Source organism: Lonchura striata, chromosome 6, assembly GCF_050655825.1.
Source record: "Lonchura striata isolate lonStrDom1 chromosome 6, ASM5065582v1, whole genome shotgun sequence".
NCBI classification, from domain to species: domain Eukaryota; kingdom Metazoa; phylum Chordata; class Aves; order Passeriformes; family Estrildidae; genus Lonchura; species Lonchura striata.
In genome coordinates, this window is record NC_140708.1 from 13,135,954 (window position 1) to 13,159,535 (window position 23,582).

General features: G+C 41.3%; 1 long non-coding RNA gene across 1 annotated transcript in view; it reads left to right on the forward strand.

The window, feature by feature from the left end:
- The window catches only part of LOC146767033 (uncharacterized), a 144,172-nt gene that overhangs the window by 78,243 nt on the left and 42,347 nt on the right, over positions 1–23,582 (forward strand). The window contains exon 7 of the long non-coding RNA XR_014956111.1: positions 20,633–20,771. This is a non-coding gene — a long non-coding RNA (uncharacterized LOC146767033). The remainder of the gene's footprint in view (positions 1–20,632; positions 20,772–23,582) is intronic.

Sequence of the window (23,582 nt, forward strand, 5' to 3'; positions counted from 1 at the left end):
CACGGTGGAAAGTGCAGAGACTTAAGCCAAAAGGAGACTGAGAGAGCTTTGCAAAGCACTTTTTTAGTCTCTAAATTTTGTAGGGATGAGGTGTTGAAAGTTAAGAAATCTCTCAGTTTCTTTTCTGCAGGGTTTTAAAATCACATAAAGCAGACCCAACTGATGAAGTTTTCCACTTCAAAAAAGATACTCTATGAACAAAGAATCTGGCTTCCTTTTAGAGCACCAGCAAGCTAAAGGGGCTGGATACAAATTACTTTTTGCTTATCTGTTTTATGGACTTCTTAACACCTCCATCCTAAGCACTCCTAATGGCCGCAAATGCTGTTGCAGGTGGCTCTGGACCAGATGTAGAAACCATTTGAAAACAAGTCATCTTTCTGACAGAGTTCTCTTCTCATCATTTCCTTGAATCAGCATGGACTGTTGCACCTTTTAATTTCAGGGATCAGAGTAAGGTGGGGTCTGTATCCACGTGGGAGAATGTTTTGAAAGTCAAAAAGCAGACAGAGAAGCCACAGTCTGTGCCTGTCTCTGCTTGGGTGAGCAGAGCCTGCTATCTCCAGCATTTCTGACCTGAATGTAAATTCAAGATTCAGTTCCTGTGAATAGTCTCTACTTGAGCTTATTATTCATTGTTCATTTGCCCAACTCCTGCCAACAGTCACATTCTCTGGTGTGTTTAGCTGGAGAGAGCAGGCACCGGGTGTAAATACTGCTGATGTGAATTCACTGAGTTTCAAGTGACTCTTTCTGTTAGTTTTGTGGCATTCCCTCAGTTCTGTTTGTTGCCATGCAGTCAGTTCTCAGCCATTGTTCCCTGGAGTTACACACCAAGGCTAAAAACATTGTAATTTGATGCAAAGGAAGAGTAAGACAAAGTTCCTATCACCAGTCAAAGCACTCATTGCTCAGCTGGTGACTGATGGGTTTTTAAGTCTTGGCTCTCCCAGCTCTTTGTTTTATCTGAGCTGGAAGACCCTTGTTTATTCTGCACACATGCCATGAAACCTTTTGCTCCTTTCACTCCCACTGTCTGCTCAGAAGTCTGATGCTGTCCTTCAGTTTGTGTTTTTCCTCCCTCAGAATAAACCAGTAAGGGAAGTGGGGTTCTTCCAATGCCTGCCCACTGCCTAGTGCCAATATCAGACAAACTGCTTCCACCTGGTAGGCTTAAGCAGTGGCCATGAGCTTGTAAAATGGGGATATAAGTGCCTTTTAAACTTTTATAAAATTATAAAAGTTAACTTTTAACTTTTATAAAGTGCCTTTATTACTTTTATTTCTTATACACTTAGTTTTGGACTTGTAAGCTTGTTCTCTTCTCTTGTTTTCCATACAAGAAACCAAATGTTCTCATCCCTCTGCCCCAACACTGAGTAGAGAAGCCTGTGTTTTTGTTCCATGGTTGAGTTGTTTGGCAGGTTCCCTAGTGCTGTAATGAATTAGAGTCATTGCAAGGTTGTTTCTCTTTGGTATTTCTGGACCTTGAGAGAAGGAAGCCACCTGGTTTAGATGCTTTTTTAGCCTATGTCTCAGTTGACACTTTTCTCTCCAATCCAGGGAACAGACAGTTCTGCCATTGCCTGAGCTGTCTTTCACTTCTGACAGCAGCAGCATTCTGGGTCAGGTCTCCTACATTTCCACAGCACTGATTTCCTGCTGGTCACTGGGATTTCTTTAACCAGAACAGGACTAGACTTTTTTTTTCTTATTTTTGATTTGGTTGCATCCATTGAAGTTGTCCCAGATCAAAAGATTCTCTAACTCAGAGGAGTTTGATGCTGATCATCTCAGGGAATTGGTGTGGAGATGGGATTGGATCAGGCAATAGCACTGCAGTGGGAATTCTGATGAGAATGTGGTGCCAGTGGGAAATGCCAGCCCAGTCAGTAAAATATGGAATGGCAAATGTTTGACTTTATGAATACTTCCCCACTTGGAACAAGAGCTTTTCATTCTGGAGTTACTCCTCTGCACAGTGATTAATGTGTTGTCATTATCTGCAACTTTTTTAAATGAATTGAAGGAAATTCAGGCTGACACCAAGCTGTCAAAATCCAGCTGTAAGTAGGTCTGGGGCCTGTGCTGGCTGTGTTGCTGCTTTCCCTGTGCATGTGTCATCAGTCACAGCATACAGCAAAGACACAGATCCCTAAACTGCTCTTTTCCAGCTTACATGCTGAGATGGGATCAAGTGGTTCTACCCTTCCAGGAGGACAGACATGCCATGGATAAGTCAAGAAAATTAGATCAGAGTCTGACTGCATTCTTGATAGTTTTTCTGAAGCAAACTCATTCATGCTTTTGCCATTTAATCTGCAACTAGAAAGAGAATTTGAAGAATAAGTGCCTGTAATGATGCTTTTGTGGATGATAATTGTGGATGATGCATTCTGTGTTATGCATGGAGTTAGAAAACATGGCTCTTCTCTGGGAATTCCTCTGTTAAACAGGCTCAGGATGAGCAAGAAGCAACATTCTGAATTCTCCTCCAAGGGCTGCAGCAGCTGTGGCCATCTGCAGAGGAATCACTGGGCCACAGTGATGGACTATTTCTGAAGCAGCTCCAGTGAGCTGCAGGAGCTTCATTCCCACAGAATCCATTCCCAGGAGGTTTCTCTGGGTTTCAGGTGCTGTGGTGTCACTCCAGAGCAAGGAGCACTGTGAAGAGGCTCAGCAGGAAGCTGCTGCCTGGAGAAAGCAGGAGTGGGGCAGAGGAGCTGTGCTGGTCCCCCCATCAGATCTCCCCCCATCAGGAGTGTGCAGTCCTGGCTGGAGCTCCTGTGAGCAGGCAGGGGAAACCCAAGGCTGCCACCACAGATACCTGATTCTTGAAACCTCTTACAGCTCTGGGGTTTGATTTCCCTGCTGATGGAGCAGAGTTTGGGCTGTGTTTAGGTCTCTGCATGCCTGGCCCTCCTGCCCCACTGAATCCCTCTGTGAGCACTGCTTCATAGCAGCCCTCCAGTTCCCATCCCCATTCCCAGTTTTCCATTACCTGCTTTTACCCAGCTGACTTTGGGTACCTTTCAGATTTTTCACAGCATTAAAATCCATTATTTTGTTTTGGAAAAGACCTGTGGATGAATTCTGTTCCACCAGGAAGCTCAGACTTCAGGGTTTTCTCATTTGCAAGCAGTATCAACATGTCACCATTGCATACACGGATTGTTTTGAGCCTTTCCTGTAATTTTTTTTAAGATGGGAGTGCAAGGGCAAAGCAGGAATCTGGAGGAGACTCCACAGTTTGCTGGGGCCAGAGGTGCAGCCCTTGTGCTGAGAGCAAGCACACCTCTAGTCAGGAGTGTTGTTTCTGCTGCACCAGGTACTGCACACCAAACCTTTCCTGCCAAAATCAGCACAGGGGAGTGGTGTTTGATAACATCCAAAGAGTGGCAATGAAAAGGTGCCTTCTGCCCTGTGCTCAGTAAACTGAACAAAGCCTGAGCAATTCTGCTTTTGGGAGAGAAAAGTGAATCAATAACTCGATGAAGACTGTCAAGTAATGCTGTTGTCTGCAGTGTCTTTAATGGCTTCGGTCAATAATCTGCAATTATTTTACAAATATATGTTGTGTTCTCTTCTAAATCTATCTCTCAGTTTCCTATAATGAATTTTTAAAAATGAGAAATATCCTAAGTGCTCACATTGTATAAAATCTGTGCTTAAAATCAATAGATGTACAACAAAAGGCCTGGGCTTGCTTGTTCAAAATGCATACATACAAAATGCCATGTCTTCCACAGTACATTTTCTCATTTTTTTAAAAGGAAAGTTCGTAATATATCATGATTTATAAATTTTCAGAGACACTTCAGAAATATATATTCTTTCTGTCTCTCTTTGCTTTAGAGGTTTGAATTTGTTTATGTATCACAATATATTTTGCTTCACAAGATTTAAAAGAAGAAAGTCATCTCCAAACACCTCTACTATATTAATTTTTCTGTCTAAGTAATTTTTATTTCTGCTGTGCTGCATACTCTATACCTGTCTTCATTTTAGAGTCATAACAATATAAAGATTCTTTTTACTTTACCTAGCATTTAGTTGCTTAAGGGTAATTTGTTTTTCCCTTTAAATAGTAAAAAGAAGCAATGGGGAGGTAGAAGACAGTTTATTAAAAATCAAAACTGAACTCAGCATAGGAGATGGGGTTTTGCTGTCTAATCTTCAAAGCTTATCAAGATGGTACCTTTCAAATATTTAAAGGTGTGCTACTTATTCAAATGTGCAGGTGTCTGTATAAAAAACAAAACAGCAAGAATGATCTTATCCTTAGGTAACAGTGTTCACCCTCACTCCTACCAGAGGACCAGCAAGAGTAAAGAAAGGCAAAAGATTATTGACAACAATAATTGAAAATTATTATTTGATAATAAGAACATTTTCAAACATGCAGAAGGGTGCTAGGGGTTGTTTCAAACTTCCTAGGCATCCAGCTCCTCTGTAGATTGGAATATTTCTCCTGTTTTATTCACCATTAGTGAAGTAAATAGTGAACACAAGCCCCTGGCCTTACTGAAAAAAATATTCTGATAAAAGTAATTAAAATATTTTTGCTCTACTTCTGCACAATTTTTTATTTCCTAAAGCTTATTTCAGTGGGAGTAAGAACTTCTTGAGTATTCTTGACATTTAATCTTTGAAGAACCACTAAAATCTGGTCTCATTTGCCCAAATGGACTAATCAGGTTAAAGTGGAAGGGGGAAGAAAATAGAGATCCATTGCACTAGGCAGCAGCATTGAAATTCTATTGGAACAGGAGGGGTGTTGGCATCCTGAGGCACCCAGCCTCTCCTTCAAGTGGGAATTGGCATCTCTGTGTGCAGGCAGCCCTCCCTGGGCCTTTTGGGGTTAACTCACTGAGGAGAGGTGCTGAGAGCCTTGCAGGGACTCAGGGGCTCACCTGAGAGAAGGAGGCTGTTGTCACTTCAGAACAAAATGTCCCTCCCCAGCAGCTCTCCTTCAGCAAACATCTCCCAGCTCATGCTCCTCTCCATCGTGGTGTGTCTGAGCTGCAGCACACTCACCTCTCTGCTGTAATAGCCTGGTAATGCCACTCTAAATTAGCAGTGCTCCTTCCAATAACCCCTGTGTCTCACATGCTGCTCAGACTGTTGCAGAAACAGGAAACATAAAGATCTGCTGAGGTAAATAAGAATAAATTTGAGATTAGCTACTGTGTATTTTGTAGCTATTGTATGTTTTTACATAGTACGGAAAAGTAACTTGATACCACTTGATACATCAGGTTTTATTCTGTTTGCAAAAGCAGTTTTGAAAATGCTGTGTGGAATATTTTTAGCATGGACCTTTTGCTTCTTTGCTGGGGAAAAGAAAAAAAAAAGGATCTACCTACTTTGCAGTTCGAAGGATATGAAATTTGAGAAATGATGATAGAGTTCAGAGTGCATGCCTGCCTCTTGTGCTCACTCAGGCTTTCCCCTATTCAGTTTCTCTCCCAGCATCTGCCAGTAGTGCTGTCATTTCTGTAGTTCTTTGATATTCCTACAGATACCCTTTCCCAAAGCTCAGAGTTCAGTGGCAGGAGAGGTGGGAGCACCTTGAGGCACCATTTCACTTGGCAGTGGCATGGAAATGTATTTCTGGGACTGCACTTCTGGAATTAGGAAACACAAGGTGTACAGAAAGGCATTTGCAGCTCTTTTCTTGGAGAATATTGCTGTGTGCAACCTGAAATTGCAGCATCAAATTGCATCTTGAGATAGGTAAAGGTGGGAGATTGACTGTCCAGAGGCACAGGGACAAAGAGGACCCCAGATCAAACCTTCCCCATTTCCAGAATGCACTATGTGTTTATGAATCAGTACGATACAGGCACTGCTATTTTAAAACAACAGCCTAGAGGGTTTTTTCCTTATACCCTGTTAATCATGTGTTCAAGGTTTGTACTAGCCACCTGAGAGTCAGAATTAAAGAAGCTCTTTTAAATGGAAAGCAATTTTCATCATGTTTAGCACTTGTTTAATAGCCTCCTCATGGGTTTCCTCTGAGATAATTTAAAATATGGTTCCATAGGTCCTAGAGGTGTAACTAGGACTGTGCTCCAAGCAAAGGAAGGGCTGGATGTCACTGTTCTGGTGGTCAGTGGGATTTTGCTAAAACTGAGCTTTCCTGGAACAAATCAAGACTATTGAATTTTGGCTGCAGCTTTTAAAAATGTTGGAAAGATTTTGTAGTTGCTTCAGGACATTCAAAGTGTTCAGTCACTGCAGCAGTGGAGTTGCAAGGTTTGGAAGGCAGCAAATTGATTCACATAAAAGGGTGGGAGATCACTGGGCCCAGTGGCTGCGCTTCCTAGAGCCCAGGCTGTACTTCAGTATTTAGGAATGTTCATGATTCATTCACTCTTGTACACCTAGTCTCTCTAAAATACAGTGGGAAAATATTCTTCCCTTTCCAAAAGCTGGATAGAGAGGCAATGATGCTTTCACAGGTTCCAGCACTGACAGTGAATGGAGAAGGCTTGAAAATGGTAAGAAGAGGCATCTCAGAATAGGCTGAACCTTTTTCAGAAGCATTTTGAAAACAACAATCCTGTTTGACTACTGTCAAAACTGCAGGAAACTTTCTCAAGGTTTTCTGGCAAGATCTGCAGATGCCCTCAGTGTTCAGTGGTACCAATGAAAGGCTGAGGGGGCACATGGCTCCCTGATTTGAGCCTGACTTTGTTCTGGTGCTCTGGCCTTGGCAGGGACTAGAACAGCTTGAGTGCCATCCATTAGGTACCAGAGCCAGCTGGGACCTGCTGTGGCCATGCCTGAACGTGCTCAGTGCCTCAGTGTACAATGTCTTTCATAAAGTGAGAAAGCTTTTCACATGGAAAGGGATAATGTTGTCTCTTCTGTCCCAGTAAGTGTTTTATGTGTGTATACACCCACAGGAGTGTTTGATCACAAGACACACACCCCTTAAAGACTTAAAGAAACAGAAGGTGCTGCCTGCACACGAAGGGGATCATAAATTAGGGATCTCAGTGAGCAGTATCTTCCATGTATTTGAGATGCCCCTTCTGTGTGTGACACCAGTCAGTCTCTGGTCCTTCTTCACTCCCCTCAGTAACTCCCCTGGCATCATGGTGCCTGTTCCTCCACACATGATCCTGGGGCACAAAAATGGAGCCAATGCAAGTGCCATGGCTTTTTCATCAAAGCAGAAATGTGGAGGTGGAAAGGGAGGGCAGAGTTGGCATCAGGCTTCTTGGAGAACGGTCCCAGCAATATGAAGGTGCCTCTGTCCCATAGAACAGCCACAATAAAGTGACTTTAAAACTTTCTAATGAGTCTGGCAGCCTGTAAGGCAGAGACAGTGTGTTGAATTCACATTTGTGTCTGTTTCATCATGCTTTACAAGCCCTGGGAGGCTTTTTAAAGGGAAGATAATGTTTTGGCTCTGTGCACTATTTGCAGCTGAGGAATAATCAGAACAGAGAAGCATGACTTGCCTTAGTGTCTGTGCCTTGCAAAGACTGCAAACCCTAATCTTCTTAGTAACTGTTTATATGCTATTTTTGTGTTGTGCAAAGGGCACAGATTTCAAGAGCTGTCCTTTTGAACAGAACAGGAAGGCAATAACTCCCCTCTGGCTTGTGCATCCCCTGCAAGGGGGGGAGAGGGATGGGCCACCAGGAGTATCATTCCAGTGAAAGCATTGTGATGCTGCTTTCACAAATTTCTGCTGGGAATTCTTTGGTGTAATTGCAAGGGTTTTGTCATAGAAAAATAGGCCATATGCTGCCTCGTTGTCTGCCTGCATGAATAAAAAAATGACAGCCTTAACAGCAAGAAAAAGGTGGAGATGTTATATTCTAGAAAACATGGCTGGTTTTATTCAGAGGAGAGAAGGTGAGTGAAATTAAGCAAAAGCTTTCTGCCTCACCGTTTTTCTTCTTTTAAATAAAAATGTATTTAAATGATTGCTGACCATTGTTATGCAAAACCAGAATCAATAGCTCATACTAGGGCTGAAATTTCTGAAGACTGCCAGCTTGATTCATTTTTAAGTAATGTATCTGAACTGCTTGTGCTGATTCAAAGTCAAAATTTGCAGATTGTATGCAGTGTATAGTGAGAACCTTTGGGCTGCTCCTAAAGTTCAGCATCTTGTCCAAGCACACTGATAGGACACAATTCACTACTAGCATTACTTTTTTATTATTTATTTATTTATTTATTTCCATCTGTTCATTTAGGTGCCAAGTGTAGCATCAAAGTGGCTGCTGAGGCAAACTGTGTAGCATAATGATGTTTGAGTCCATAAATCTGTGTTCAGGAAGACTGTGGGCTTGAATACTTTTTTTTCAAGGATTCCTTGTGACTGGTGAATGGTGAGTTGAAAGGAAAGAAATGTTGTTCCAGAAAGATGACCCTGGGAAGGTTCTTTTCTTTGGACTTGTGCATTCATAGCTTAAAATCCAAACATTGACATTGTGTTTTTGTATCACTTTCTGGATGGCATCTCTTTTCTAGCTGAATAGACCCCTGTAGGTGTTGCTGCAATGGGCAGCCTGAAGTGTGAGAGAGAAACATGCAGAATTGCTGTGCATCATATTTATCCTGCCCTGCTGTCACGTTTGAGCCTTACAATGAGGACATCTGGTTCCAGGGTGTGAACATATGTGCTGGCCATTTAGCTCCATAAACAGTGTTGGAAAATATTAAGTTGGTGTTGCATATCATAGTATCAAGGCCACTTCTGACTGCAGACACTTCTGATATATCTTTAAATTTAATTAAAAAAGAAAAAAAGCAGAAATTGCTCAACTTGTCAGACTGAGAATTAGTTTGAGTGGTGTTAGGTGTTATCAAGCCAGATCCAAAAATGCTTCTGTTCCCCAAAATCATGGACAGAGTGCTACATCTGGAGATCAAAGCATTGGGGTTATTTTGGATTAACATGAGAAGCAAATTTCAAATTCACACTTTGGATATGGAAATTTTTCTCTAGGCACTTGATGTCTGCCCACTTTACAAGGGCATGGGTTTGTCTGCCCACAGGAGCAGAAGCTTTTGTCAGTGCACAGAAATGAGAGGCATCTGGAGGATTTAGCCAAATAAACCTGCACAGGCTGCTGACTGCAGCAGACAGAGGCTGCTTGCCCCACAGTATATTGGACTTCCATGCTCTTAGCAGCTTTATTTGGATTGTTTGTCACAATGGCAGCACTTAGGAGGGAAAATCCCAATACAGAACTGTGTTTTAATTTCTACCACAGTGACACATCAAAATTCTTTACAAAATGAGCAAGAAGGGGAACTCCTGTGTTAGCCTGCCTTACTGGAGGGCACTGGCCATCACTCCTGCACAGTCCTCAGCCTGCTTATTCCAGTCCTGGTGAGTCTCCATGGCTTTTCTGTGGATCTGTCCGTGCCCTCTTGCCTCTTGTGAGTTCACAAGTGTTTTGCTACTTTCCAGCAGCTATTATTCTATGTGGGATTTCAGTCAGGGGTTCCTGTCCTCTCTGTGTTTTATTAGATGTGGGGGACATATATTCCAGGGAAATTCTCAGCTTTTAATTTGTCAGTAACTGAACAGGCCCTCTGCCAAAGCCTTTGATGTTTGTAATTCATGCACACATTCCCAAGTTTCCCTGGAATTTAATGGCCTTTGAGAAGGGGAAATGCAAACTTTGCTTTAGGCACAATGCATGCTTGAAAGTTTTGAAAATAACTTTTCTCTGCCTTTGTGTCTTCACTGTTATAGTCCTCTCTGTGGAAAGCTCTGCCTTTCTTAAGCAACCCTTAGCTGTAAATTGATACACTTCCCTTTTAGAAAATTTGCTCTGTAGGGATCAGAATATATTAGTTTTGAAAGTTGTTGGAAATGTTTTCTGTTATTATGGGAGCTTGTCAAATTCACAGTCCACGTGGAATGCAGATGCAGCAGGAACACTGACTCTTGTGTTGATGGCAGTGCATTCCAATTATCCTGGTGCTGGAGCACAGGAGGGTATTTTGAGTCCTTGGGAAGCACAATGGCATGATGCCACATGTTATGAGATCGAGTTTTTTCCCTGATTTCAGATGTAAGTGTGGGGTAAGTGGTACATGAAATCTCAGGAGTCCAGGAGTGAGTGCTGAAAGGAGACTGATGGAATTACAATAGCATATGGAGATAGAATTACAAGCCCGAATTTCAATTTCAGCTATGGCTTCTCAGCCACTCAGGAGTCAATCAGCCATTTTTCATAAGCTAGGGCTCTGTGTGCATTGATTTGTTATTGTTGCACAGCCTTTTGTGCTGGGCTCAAAACCTTTGAACCCCTGCTGGGGGTTTGGAACAGACCATCTCCCATCCCAAAAGCTGGGGATGTTCCTGCAGCAGAGCTGTGCCAGGGGTGGTAACTCTCCACTGGTCTTGTCATTGCTCAAAGGCAGGACTGTGACACTGTCCCTGGCAATTACATCCCCACACAGGACAAGCTGTGCTCCTAAGAACAATTCAGCTCCTAAAAAGCACTTTTGGAACTCTGTGGGGTAATATTCACTGTTTGGATTTCACCAGGCTCCATAAAGCATTCACTGGGTGTTTTTCTCCCAGTCATTCTGACTTTTTTCCTTATTTTTCTTTCCCCACAAATGCAATGCAATCTGCAAGGGAGACTTTTGGGGCTGCATTCACCTGCCTGTCAATCACAGATCAGATCTCACTGAAATACTTAAATTTTGGAGCCAAAAGCCGGAGATTTCAGTAATCATTCCTTCATTCTGACAACTGAGTACCCCAGATTTGCATTGTGTGAGGAGGCAATCCAATATTTTTATGGTAACATTTGAAATGTTTTATTAATTGAAAATGATAGTAGCAAATAAGTTTCATGTGAAATGTCTGTTCTGACAGGCCTGCAAAGGAAAGATGTCAGGATTATGTGTAACTAGAGGATAACTTTCCTAAACTCAGATTTGTCAACAGCAAACCAGAAGGCAGAAACAATGTGAAAATGTCATTTCCCAGTGGAACCAGTTCCTAATTGGCACTTGTAGTCTGCAATGCCTGTTTCTCATTTAACAGCTTTCACAGCAGAGGCACTTAAACTTTACCCCACGTTTTCTTGTTTAGTCTCAATTTCTTACTTTGACACACAGCAGAATCCTAAGGGGAAATGAAACAACAACCCTGCTGCTTGTAAGCTGATGAAACCTTTCTGGGAGAATCAATCCAGAAGAAAACTTGATATGCTAGTCTGAAGCTGGTTCTATGCTAGGTTTACAAAGCAGTATCTTAAAACATGTTGAAATTTTTTTTTTTTTCCTCTGGAAAAGTCTCCAAGTAGAGCATAGAGTTCATTCTCAGACTGCAATTTTAAAATCTGGTGAAGCAGATCCTTGCATGTTTTCAAAAGACATTACTGTTTCTCTCCCTCTCCATTAAAAAAAAACCTACAGATGTTGGGTGAGCTGATGACAGTAAAAGCTATATTTTTTGTATTTTAAGCCCTCAGATAATAAAAGGGAGGATAGTGGTGGTTTTTGAAAGGAAGGAGGAGAAGATTTTACTTGGCTTTGAAGAAGGTGGTTAAGGGAAGTGGTTTTGTGGAGGGGAAAGGCTGCTCAAAGCAGGTATACTCCTCTAGCTTTTATTTCTGGGAAAGGTGAGATTTTAGGTCTGTCCCCAGGGAATCCCTGCTGGCTCTGGGAGATGTCTCAGTGCTTGGCTGCTCTGCTGGCTCCCAGCTGGTTTCCTGGCTCCTGAGGTTCAATGCTGAGATTATGGCAGCCAGGGGAAGAGCCTGGGGGCACCTCTTTGGGGACAATTACACTGAGCACCTCTCCTGACAGGACAGAGCCTCCGCTCACACCTGGGATGACACTGCCCAGGTCAGAGCAGATTCCCCCTTCAAGGGGACCCAGATAAAGATGATTTCCCCTGGCTCCTTAGGCTGTTCCTGGCCTCTGCACCTTCAGTTCTCCTGGCAGGGAGCACATACACCCTGGGCAGCTCCCGGGGCTCCCTGCACTGCTCGCTTGGCCAAAGGTTGTGCTCAATACTGTGACACCCAAAGGTGTTTACAAGCCTGGGCCTTTGATTTCTAGGCCATAATTCAGAAAAAAATTGCATGCATGATTTAACATGAATCAGCTCCTCAGGAACCTGTTCTTGATGATGAATGTAACTATTTTCCTTTCTTCTGCTCTTCACCTGGAAACTGTAGAGTTGCAAATTATTTCTATTTTATGACTATTTTTCCTGTTTTTCTGCTTCTTTCCTTAATCACACTGTTTTCTCCCTTTGGTTAAAAGTGTTACAGAGGGTCTTCTGGTTTTTATACTGCTGTGCAGCACTCTGCTGCCTCATATGTTTGTTTGTTTGTCATTAAACTATTCATGTGTTTCATGTGGGCTATTTCTCTGAGCCTTTCAACTCCTGTTTATTAAATAAACAAGACAGCAAAGTCAGTGCTAGCTTTTTCCTGCTTACAGATTCAAAGAGTGAGGATTCAACTGGCCACCTAAAATGCAAAGTTCCTTGCATGTAAATATGCAGGTCTTAAATCCACATGCCATAGAAGAACTTAAAAAGCATTTTTTTCCTAACAATATAGAATATAAGTAGTGCCATTAGTTTGTTTAGAGGAATACTAGATCAAACTAGGAAACATCTCCAAACTCATCTTCCACTCTGAAGTAATTTTGTATGTGACAGCTTTGGTTTTTGCTGTTTACAAAAATATCTTTCATCTTTTTATTCCTTTCACTGAAAGACATTTCACTTGTTTGAAGGCCCTTGATCACCACATTCAAACTGGATGGCACTGACAGCTTCTGTGCACAGGATCCTTGTCGTGTCCCCATGTGTTTGCTTTGAGGCTCACCTAATTTAAGGTGAAAAAGAGTTTTGGGCTGTCTCCTGCACCACATTTGTGTCTAAACTTCCAGAGCTTGTGCTGTGTGCATTCCTGGAAGCTGGAAGGCAGCAGTGGGCAGGATACGTGTAGGACTGGGGGTGTTTTGGCACAAACTAAATCCACCCAGCTACCAAGGGAGAAGAAGTCTCACCTTTTCCTGTTGGCTTTTAGCCCACATTTCAAATTCTCCCAGCTGTCAGAGTGCCTGCCCCCACATCTGGTTGAAAGATAATCTGTTTCTTTGAAGTTTAGCAGTTTAATCCAGGTTTTAGATTACATTAGCTGACCTAAATTTTCATGTTGATTTGGATGTTCCCTTTCAAGGACTGGCCTGAAAGGCTGATGTGAGCAGCAGGGGCTGGCCTGTGTTTCAGTGAGGTCCCAGCCCTAGAAAAGCTGAGGTGTGTGCTCAACCACCCCTGCCTCTGGCAAGACTCCCAAAATTCAGGCAGAGTGTGTAGAATCAGCACCTAAAATTTCAGTCAGGGTTTGTCAGAGTGTTTAGCTCAGCTGCCTCATATTACACAAATTTTCAAAAAGAAAACCCCAGTGCTTCCTTCTGCTTTGGTAAGAGGAAAGGAAGTTCTGCACAGCCTCCTCTTATGGGGGAGCATCCCCAGTCCTTTTGCAGCCTTTAAGAAGGCTCCCAGTGCTGCAGGGAGTCCCAGCAACAGGCAGGCCTTTTAGTAAATGTATTTTCTGATAGTTTGAAAGGAGCATGCCAGTAATTCACTTCCCTTTTATCAGCTCTTTTGGTTTGTTTTGTTTGCCTTGTAAAGTGTGGCACGTTTTCATCCCCACATCTTAAGTTATTTGTCTTAATAGCTCCCTTGTTTCACCTTTCAAACAGGGACTCTGGGTTTTGCATGAAATCTGGTCTGTAGGTGGCCACAATTGGAGCTGTTAAGAATTTCTCTTAAAAACAAGAAGCTCCCTCCAGCTGTGAAGACCATTTGTTAAAATAATATACACAATTGACATGAATCTTGCCTAAAAAATGCAGTCACAGTTCCTAAACAGAAGGGAAACTGGCCTCTCTCATCCTGAAAAAAGGGGATTTTCCAAGGTTATCTCCTCTGTAGTGTGAAATGTCTTGACTTTCACTGCAACACAGTCAATTTCAGCTGAAGTTCCTTTATACTTTATTTTGACAACCATTGAGGGAAAAGGCTCGAGGCTAAATCTGAGATCTGTATAGTGTGCATTTTAGAACTAAAAGCTCCGTGAATACTCTCCAGGGAATTTATCCATGTATGAGCAACACGTGAGCAATTAAAAAATGATATGATTGGCTAACTTTGGCCTGAGACTAAAAAAGGAGTAACTTTAGCAAGAAATATGATGTCTTAAATTGTCACACAGCTCTCACAAATATTTCTCTATCCTTGCAAAAAATACACAGGATGGCTGTGGCAGAATTAATTGGAAATATAAAGAAGTAATACTGAAATTTGAAATACTCCTTCTCTCAGTCTTTAATACAGATATAACTCATAACAAGTTTGATTTGTTTATGTAAAGAGAGTGGCTCATTTAATTGTTGAAACAACTGACTAACGAAGCAACTCCCTGCCCCAGCTATGCTGTGAAGGGAGGTTTTACACTCTGTGCTCTTTCAGTTTTCCAGAGTTAAATAACTGCTGGAAAAATGGAGCCAAGAGTGTTCACATTGTGTATATAAATCAGTGACTTGCATCTGATTTGCCAGGTTCTAATTTACTAATTAGCAAATGCTATTTAAATATGTCTAAACCACAATTTCAAATTAGCATGCATGGTAAAATAAACAAGCTAATTGAGAGCAGGCAAATGAAAGTTCACATGAAACCGTTTGTATTACTAAAAAATCTGCTTTCTCAGTCATAGAACCCCTCATCATTTGCCTGAGTACAGAGTTATTTCTTGAAGGGGGGTGACAGTGGTGCTGGAAGTCACAGCTCCTGCCTGCTCTGGATGTTTCTGGTCCAAGGTATTGGTGCAAAATGCATCAGTACAGTTGTATAATGCACTCGTAGTGTCTAGGCTACAACAAACTAGCCTTTGCCTTTGAAATATGCTTGGGGACACTTTTAGTCATTTTCATATATTGAATTCTCAGAGAATATTAGTACCATGCTTAACGTTTTACTTACTCATATTATTTAATGAAGTGCTCAAGTTAATAAGCAAAATGTCACGAATTTTCTGCTTTCTGTCACTGGGGAATAGCATCGAGTGTCAAAGAATGTGTCAACCTTTATTATCATGCCCAAATGTGATTATGGAGCTACTGAGATGCACCTTCGAATTCTAATTTATTTTTCATTCTAAGTTTTCAACAATAACTGTAGACATGCCATTCGGGCTTGTACATTACATTTACAAATTATCTGTTACAAGAGTACTACAAATATCAGACCATAATTTAAAGAGTCATTTTGGTCAGGTGTCAAAGACCCAGCCCAAAACTGTCTTACAAAAATAATGAACAAATTAGTACAGTTCAGTTTGGTATGAAATCTCAATTAATATTCAATCAAATCTTGTTAGGCAAGATGCAGCAGAAATGTGCATATATTCAGGCTGAAGCCCTGTAATCACCAAGTCCAGGGGAAATTGCAGCCCCTTAGTATATTTAATGGTAAGGTTTTTTCCCCATTAACTGATAATGCTAGCAAAAATAACCAGAGGAGGTGCTGGGTTAAAAACAGAGTGGGGAGTACATTGGGTCTTAACCAAAGCATAGAAAAGATGTGTTTGCCTAATTAAGGAAAAAAGAATAAATAAACTGAATAAAGTTTATTGTTCAGTGAGTTCACAGCTTTTGTTACTCACCCTTGTGGAGGAGCCAAGAATGAAAACATCCAGCAGCACCAAGAAGAAAATGGTACTTAAGGTTTTCTTTCCTTGGAGCTTTGACCAAGAGGATGATGGCAAGAACATCAGCAGCCTCAGACTGCTGCTCACTTCTTTTCTCTGCAGTGAAGAGAAGGGAATTGATATTGTGCTCTGAACAGCTCCCAGGTTAAACATGGCATGCTCTATTCTGGGAAGGGAGCACCAAGCCATTGGTAAGCAGTGGGATAAGTTTGATTGATAGATTTAGCACTCAGAATGTTTGTGTTCATCTCGTGACACCATCCATAGAACTTTTTGGGGATATGAGAGGCGTCTTGGAGTTTGGAGGGTCTTGGTCTCACTTATATTTCCCCCTCTCAGACATCTTGCACAGTTCTGCTGCAAAAAGAGAGCTTTGCCATTTTGTCTGCTTTTCTTGCAAGGAACAGCTTAAGAACTTTGGCTAAAAACCCTTCCTATTTTAAATTTTAGGGCCATCTAAATTTTACATCTGCCACAGGTTTGTTGGAGTTTGTTTTTCCCTGTAGAAGCAGAAAACCTGAAAGCAAGAATCTCAATCAATCTCTGTCGAGCACCAGATCCATTTCCTCTTTCCAAGCTCAAAGTTCTATAACTGCAAAATTGAAAATTTTGCAAAGTTGATGCATGGGGAAACTATGTGGCTGCTTTTTGTTTGTTTGTTTGGTTGGTTTGTTGTTTTATTAATCTAATCTTAAGGAAAGTAGGAAACTCTTATTTTCATAGCAGAACCAGTGAGTTTTTCCTTTCGCATAGAAACATTTTAGTCTTGGAAAGCATTTTAGTCTTGGAGAAAGTATGAAGCAAGACTTAAAATATTTGGTTACTGCTAGAAGTCAATTGTGAATGTGGGACCCCTGTATTTGATTATAGTTTATTTGAATATGTGGCTCCCCACTAGCCTAGTTTACAAATTCTATCTCTCTCACAGGCTTGGTACTTCTATGCCAATTTTTTTTTTTTTCCCTGGTGTGGGCTTCACATGCCTTCCTCCAATTCTTTCCTCCTCCACAGAGAACTGAAAATCCAGGGACTGATACAGGTTAAGAAATGTGAGGTTTTCACACCAGCTGCCCACGCTTTATTGATTGTTGCTTTGCCTCAAGCAAAAAGTAATTGTATTAAGAACTCTTACAATGCCTGATGTTATTTCCATCCACTACTGTGTGTCCTAGGGACAAGTCAGAGTAGCTCAATTCCCCTCCTGCAAAAGTGAACACCATGAAGAGAAATACATGTAGTGAATTTCAATGAAGGAATGAGGGGGTCTTTCCCCCTGGGACTGCACCAGAGCAATCAGTGAAAAAACATGTTCACAGGGCCTACAAATACTGCTAAGTTAAAATTAAAAGTCCCAAAGTCCTGGTGTTGTGGGACACCAAGACAAGAAAATGGCAGTTCTTCATGCAGTGTGGCACCAGAATAGAACTCCGGAATGAATTAGTTCCTTTTTTTTACCAACTTGTCTTTGTAGCTTTGGTTGGATTTTTGTAGCTTCCCTCCAGCTTTGTACTTATTTTCTTTTTTCCTAGTTTTACCTCTTTAGTTACTGCTGACTATGGCCCTGGCTGACAGAGCAGATGTTCTTATGCCTCTTGCAGGACCTCTCCAAGATCCTGTGGCCCTGTGTGGCTTCTTGTGATGCCCAAGGGAAGCCTGCTTAGAACTGACATGGAATGAAATGTAGTATTGAGACAGCAGTTTGGGGAATTTTCCAGAAGGGGAGTCATGAGGTCTGCTGCAAATGGTGTCAGGGCTTAGAAAAAACACCTGCTGCCTGCAAAATCCCAGAAAATAGGTCTTGGAACTTTCCAGCTGTCATTGGGATTTCCATCAATGCACAGAGGCCCCCACATAAATATCTACATATCCACACAATATACACACAGTTTACATGAATAATTTTCTGTTGTGCCAATGTCAGCAAGTGTGAGCATGGCAAACTCACCTTCAACACTTCATCATGGTTCCAGGCCATCAGTCCTTGATTCACAGAACTTTTTCTGATTCAGGCCTCTGTTGACCAAAGTTTTCATCATGATTTTCTCTCCTGGGCTTTGTGGTCCTTAGAAGGATCACAGCTTAGGAAGTTAAACTTCCAGATGTTTTCCAGTCACAGCCTTTACCTGTCAACAAGATTAATCTCCCTGCAAATGAATTTAGATGTCCTTAGAAGGTGGGAGGGCCTTTGGCACAACCTTGAACTGTCTGGCAGTACAAGGTTGACATATGTGGAGGATGGTCTGATGTGTTCAGTGCTCAATCTCCAAACCTGTCAGACCTGTGAGTGTTCTGAAGTGTAACTAAGCCCAGCAGTGACTTCCAGATCTCTTAGCAACAAAGCAGTTTAGGTTTGAAGGGAAGAAAGACTTGAGGACAGCAGTCTGGACTGCTGTGACTTACCTGAATGTCTGTACACAGCCATATTTCTGCTTTGAGCAGTGAATTTTGTGCACACATTTCACAGGGATTCTGGGTAGGAATACAGCAGCTTGGGTATGCTTCATCTCTCCTGTCTCCCTTGGAGCCATGCCCACTTTCACTTCCATTAATCCTGTTCTTTTCACTGAAAATTCACTCTCTGTGTTCTTGAGATGCCTCCAAGAAGTACTCAAAGAAGCCATAATGTTACTCATGAAAGGACACCATTCATTTTCATTCATTGCTGCTGAAGTGACAATGGATGGACCTGCACAGTGGTACTTTTTGGGTAGAATGCATAATTTAATTTTTTTTTTCCTTCATCTAGGTACTAGAAAAAGAAATGGCAATTTACTGAATATTTTCAACCCCACAGGAATGGCATTGACTGTCTGGGAGGAGTCTCTTACCAGGCATCATTCAGAAAATGTGTTCCAATGGCCCTTTCACTATGAAGAGTATTTCTTGTGTGTGTATGCTTCCAGCACCAAATCAATCACCAGCTGGCATGAGCTGTCATAATGATAAAGAATTGAGCACTAAAATATCATAAAACATAGATATTATAAAGGCAAACTAACACCCTTGATTCCTATATATATATATTACATTGCAGGGCCAATATAATTCTTTACATCTCTTATTCCCCTTTATTTACCTCCCTCACCAGAAGAAGTTCATCAGGGATTTTATTAATTCAAAAGAAGTAGAAAGAAATGTTCTCAGAGCTTTCTGTCCATAAAGAGAGAGACATAAATTGCTCCTCATTGATCCAGGCTTGATTTTGTCCTGCTCATGGGAAGCAGCCAGGTATCAGTGTCACCTTGCCCACTAAGCTTGTCAAATGTGGGAAAGTAACACACAAACATAACAAATCCAAAATAATTTGATTGACCCAGAAACATATTTCCTTATCTTTGTATATTGAGTACAAACTATTTTTTGTGATACTCATGTTTCAGAGTTGGATAGCTTTCTAAAACTTTAACTTTTGTACAAGAAGAAAATTGTATTTTCCACCCAGCTTTAACTTTTTTGTGTGTAAAACCTACTACCCAAGGAGGGCGGGACCTTTCCTCTCGCTGTTCAGAGGCACTGAGAGAATCTGAGAATTCACTTATAGAGAAATGTCACTCAGGGATTGTCTAAACACCCGTTGTGGTTGGTCATCTGTGCATGGAAAGAGCAGCACATAATAAAGCAGGAAATACAGAGATGCTGCTTATGAGAACTGAATTTCAGAAGGGGAAAGTGAAACTGTGAACTCTGTGTTAAGATAAAGAGGATCCCAGAATCTTTTCCCCAGACTGGAATTTGTTTTCTGGTGTGCCAAGTTCAGCTTGTAGTAATTGGTTTATTTTAATTGCAAACTGTGGTACAATATTCAGTAAAACCCTGAGAAGAGCTCAGCAGGTCAGGGCATGGTGCTGATGACACCAAGGGCATAAGTTTGATCCCTGTACAGGCCATTCACTTTACAGTCGGACTTGATGATCCTTGTGGCTCCCTTCCAACTCAGAATATTCTGTGAAATCTTGCAGCACAGAAATAAGGAATAATGATTGAGCCACATAGAATAAATTAGATGTCAGAGGAGCTGCTCTGCTATCTGCAGGTTTCTGTAACATTATCACATCCTTATTCATCAGGTTGTGCTTCTCACAGGTGTAAGCACTACAGATAGAATGATAAAGAACCTTCAGCTGTGCTCCAAGCTTGGAAAATGGTGATGCTGTTGCATTGATGCTTTTGTTCTGCATGTTTACTGGATAAAATGTACTGTATTTCATATTATTTTTTGCAGGATAGTGCAGTTGTTTTTTTTTTTTTTTTAAATATCAGGGAAGTTATAAAAGGAAGTGGTGCTCACTCAGATGTAAGCTGCATAATGAAACCTAGGGGTTCTTTAATGGCATACCTATTTTCAAGATGTTTCTTGCTGTTCCAGTGATCTTATTTGAATAACCTCACAAGGAATTGGTGGAAAGATTTTTTTCATTATTCCATCTCCATCTGCCTTTTCTGACAAACTAGGAACTGTGGTATCAAAATGTTGGGAACTTTTTAGATTCTGTAGAGACAGAAGCGAGTCCACATTTCCTCTGTAAACAGAGGTCTTGGAAAGTAAGAACACAAGCAAGTTTACAATCCAAATGAACTCCTTGTCTGTCTTTTTAGCAAGGAAAGCTGCCTGATCCAGCAGTCTCTGCTCTCCAGGACAGTTCTGTTATCACTTGCATGGCTGAACCTGCCTTACCAGAGAGGCAGCAGAAAATTCTCCTTCAGAAGCAATGGGCATCATCTGCAGCTGGAGTCAAGTGTAGTTCACTGCTCTGGCCATTCTGGGTGGGTGCAAAAGGTGCTCTGGCTGGTGGCCACAAGAACCTGTGCAGTTTCTTCTCTTCCTTTCAAGAGTTGTTTCAGTTTTAACTGCTTTTATATTTGAGCTATAAACTCCAAGTAATATTTTTCCTTTTTTCTAGCCTAGGACTCCTGTAAGGTGTTTTACCCTGCCTGTGTTAGAGCCCCTGACATTACCAAGAATATTCTTGAAGTGGTACAGACAGAATAGTTCTGAGTATCAGATAACCAGATCCATGGGAAGAGTGTCAAGACACAAAGGTATGTATTCTTCACTGGAGGTAATTTCTCTTTCATTTTCTTATTTCTTTACCTGCCAATTCCAATTGTGTTGTGGCATGTTTGGAAAGACTTTTTACAAAATATGGCCCCAGCCCTGAAGTCAGAAATGTGTGTGAACTTTCTGTTCATGTGAGCATCCTTTTTATTCAGTGACTCTCTGCAATGGTATTTGGGTCCTTTCTCATGTGTCAGACTGCCATGGGTGAAATAGGGAAGTCATGAAGATGGCACATTTAATCTTCTTCTGCCTAAATTCTTTTGGGAAGGTTTCCAAACAGAATTCATAACAAGGAGTTGAGAAAAGTAGGTTGTTCCAACCTGAAAATAACTAGGGATTTCCATCTTATTGAGGCTACATAACAGGCACAAATGAAATTCACTGTTCTGTGCCTCTTTTTCCTTTGTGTGAGGATCACGTGAAGCAGGAAAAATATGTTCTCCTGCTCTGTTGGGGAATTCTTTAGAGGAGAAGTTTGCTGCAAAAAGAACTTTCCTCTGAAGAATAGTTCGGTTGCTTTGACAGTAGAATATTGGTGGTGAAGACACAGCCTAGGGCTGATCTAGGCTGCAACTTGATTTCATTTGCCTGAAAAACTACCAGTGGAAAGAGCAGTTCCCTAGCTAGAAATTTAAAGAAACTGTGGAGAATGACTTCTGGAGGGAAATATAACATATTTAGAATGAAGAATAAATCCATATGAAAGAAAGAATGCTCTCTTTTCTCCCTTTCCCTACTGTTCCTACAAGGACATATCTGTTCTTCAGCTTTTCTTCCCTCCATCACCTTCCCCCTTCACAGCTGTGCTCTCCAAAAGGTTTGTTGCTGCAGGATTATGAGGAGTTCCTATAAATCTCACACCTGACATTCATCTGGGCTCTGCTGGTCTCAGGAATTGCTGTGATTTAGACACCTTGTCACAAGGTGTCCTGTGTGGCTGAGCCAGACCCTCCTCCCTTGCCCTGCTGAGCCCTGTAATTTCTGTGCTGTGCTGGGACAGTGCTCAGCACTGCTCTGCACAGGAGAGGCACCACAGGGAAATCTGCCTTTTCCTACACATGGGAAATTAAATAGCACATCCCCCCACCCATGCAAATGCACTCTGTTTTCTGAAATTAAATTCAGAAGTGTTAAGCAGACTGCATTAGAGAACCAGCAGGTCTACATCAGCCTAAAGTTGTTGATCAGACTGCAAAGGCTGCTGGCTAGTACATAAAATAGGGCTGTTCCCTGGAATCAAACCTTGGTTTGCCTTCCAATCAGTTCAGAAACCCTCTCTGTCTGTCACATCAAAAACCTGCCTGTGAAACCTTAGTTTATTGGAAAGTTTCATCAAGCATTGTATCTCACAATATTGAGTATTTCTTACTACCTACACACTTTTACTGGGTGCTTGAAAGCTATAGAACTTCTGTTTAGGCCTGAGAAAAGAGTAGACTTGGAAATAATATCAATAAATATTTTCTTGTAGCAGCATGAGATAAGGTCATGCCAGGGAATAGACAATACAAAGATAATAAGCAGGCTGTTCTTTATCTCATTCAGAAGATATAAGAGCAGTTAAACTTTCTAGAGATTTTCTTATAAACCCCAGAAAATACCACTAATCTCATGATGATCTAATGACTCGCATAAAGATAATAGAAAGAAGTATCCTAAAAAAAAAAAAAAAAAAAAAAAAAAAAAAAAAGGCAAACTCTCAGAGCAACAGACTGGAACTTCTATTTGGATTGAAATTGGAGTAATTCAACACTGAAGGACAAACTTTGTGCTGGCAAAATTCAATCTAAAATGCAGTGCAAAGTCCATCAGGTTCATTTGGAAGCTGTAAATTAATTCAGATTTTCATACAGGGGGTGTGGAGGCAAAAACTTTCCAGAACAGGAACAGTGTTGCTGCAGCTATGTAAAACTCACGTGGTGTGTGTAACACTCCTTTGGATAAAGACTTAAAACATTGAAAACAAGGCCACAGGCAGCAGGATCAAATTAATTACAAGGAGAGACAGCGTGCAAATTCTGTTTTGAAAGGTAGTACTGTCATCATTAGGGTCACACATGAGAAGATTATTTAGAAATTTTGTGTCCTGCTGAGACCAGGTCTTTGTAGCTGACCAATGATCAGAAACTCTGAATTAGAGAAGGGGAAATGATGATCTGCTCTGTGCTGTTTAATGAGCTTGGAAAAGGTTTTACTTTCTGAGTAACTCAAACAAATGCCTTGAGACTTTTCTGATTCAAACAAATATCAGTCAGTCAATCAGACACTTAAATTTCCAACCAACAGTGCAAAATTCACCTCTAAAATACCTTCAATACTTGAGTGAATATGTAGTCGGCTACTTTTGCTATTTGTATGTTATCTTTCTTCCATTTATTTTATTCCATTGGTCCTTGAAATTCCCTTTATCTTATTATGAAAGCTGACAGTACTAAGTAGCTTTATTAATCCTTTCCCCCTGGCTTTCTCAGTAGTTTAATCAGATATTTACTAGAAAACAAGCATAGATTTAAAGCTTTCTAATCCATATGATTCAGCTATCCCTGTCAGAAACACAAAACCTGACAAAATCTATGATTCTCTATGGAATCAACCCTGTTGAAATTCCAGGTCCTACTTTTGGGACCTTTTATACAAAATCCTGCTTCTCTGCTCGTGCAGTGAAGGATTTCAGGTGCTCGTTTGAGGCCAGTGAGTGGCAGCCCTCCCCTCTTTGCCCTGGCTCATGCCAACCTCTTGGGTGGCCATTGAGTGCCCTGGCTGCTCCACAGCACAAGGGATGCAAGCTGGCA